Raw genomic sequence first — 1,700 nt, 5'->3', positions numbered from 1 at the left:
CGCTCTTCCACCTTATGATTGGGAAGATTGCAGGTACTTTCCCCTTTGCCTGGAGATATTGTTAGAAGGCAGCAGAAGCCCATTTTACTGCCATAACAAGTTAATTAACTCAATTTTCCCCCCACAAAGCTGAGCGAAGGTTTTGTGCAAGCCACATGCGCTATATTGAGAAACAGGGATTTTCTCCCATGTTCTTGCTGGGCTTGCAGTGATATGGCTAACAAAAGCTGTTGTCTTCTCAAAAGCAAAATCATACTTCTGAATTGTTTCCAACGGCCTGGGTTGCTCTTTTGGTTTCAAACTAAACTCGCTGCACTAGAAGAAATCCCTGTTGTGAATTGCCTGCTTCCCTCACCAAGCCCCTGTGAATCATCCATGAGGGAACAACATGGTGCTGCTACCATGCTGAGTGCAGCAGCTGCCAGGGTGCTCTCCTCATCTGCTGAAAGATAATGCCCATCATGGGCAATCAACAGCTTTCATGGGTCATTCGTATGACTCAAAATTTTTGGCCGTCCCCCCACCACCCCAACCTGCCCAGTTGATTCAAACAAGATAAACCACAAAGGTTTTGCAAAAGAGGTTTCCAGATACTTCTTCATAGCGGGGTTGCCTGTGACAGGTGTAAAAAGCCTCTGGAATCCAAGAAACTGACTCTGTGGTGCAGTCGGCATAGAAAAAGTTCATTCGTGGCTTTTTGTGCTTGGCTCTGCCAGTGCAGATTCAACATCTTGCAGCTTCGATTCCTGCAAAGCACTCTCAAAATATTTGTCACAGACTGCTTTTGCTCAAAATCTATGGGAGCAGAGCAAGCTGTGCAACACAACATGCCAGCATGCTTGTGAAAAATCCCTTCTGGATGCCTGTCACTGCTCTGCTTAGCATTTACCTTTGCACTAGCTATAGCCATTTTCTTGACCTTGCATGTACCTCCATGGCACTTACCCACTTCCTTGCTCAGCTGCAGATCTCGTTGGCTGGCTCCGACATTGCTGCACACACAGCAATCTGTCAGCTAGACAGTAACCCCACTGAGGAAGAGATGTGCTAATTTCATCTGTCATTGGCACATGAATTTGATTAAAATGGCAAAGAAAGACTCCATTGACGTAGGTGTTTTTGAAAACCTGTTCACACGGCTTCACAGACGTTACTCAAATAGATGGTTTTTCTGATCACCATAAGAAAATCTTGGGTTTGATGATGGAGGAGGTGTCGTTACCCATGCTGTAACAGCAGTGCTTGGGACAGAGAGCTGTGTAATCGATGTGCCAGTGCTCCACAACTGATGTTTTGCAAATCACCCATCAGGCTGCTGAGATACTCTGGCTGCTGATTCCACAGCACCAGCAACCACCGAGTTTCCCTTCTCACCTGCAACCGGATCAAGCTGAAAACCAAGGAATAGATGAAGATGACTGGGGTGACTGCTTCCGCAGGGACTTTCTTTTGCGCTGTGTTCGGCCACAGCCTAACTGTGTACAGTCTTGTCCCCGGAGAAACAAGAATCAAGAGGAAAGATTATAACGCAAACACATAATGCTGCAAATCTGCAGTAGGGCAAAACCATATTCCTGAAGATCTGTCGAGAAAAGCAAACAAAATGAAGAGCTATTCTGGTGAGTCAGAAACATTTGGCCATGGCTGTCTGCAGACTACAGCCTTTGGTAACCAGTCAGCTACTGAGAAACTGACCTAAC

The sequence above is a fragment of the Buceros rhinoceros genome, unplaced genomic scaffold (assembly GCF_000710305.1).
Source record: "Buceros rhinoceros silvestris isolate BGI_N320 unplaced genomic scaffold, ASM71030v1 scaffold8639, whole genome shotgun sequence".
NCBI lineage: Eukaryota > Metazoa > Chordata > Aves > Bucerotiformes > Bucerotidae > Buceros > Buceros rhinoceros.
Note: the sequence above shows the minus strand (reverse complement) of the source record.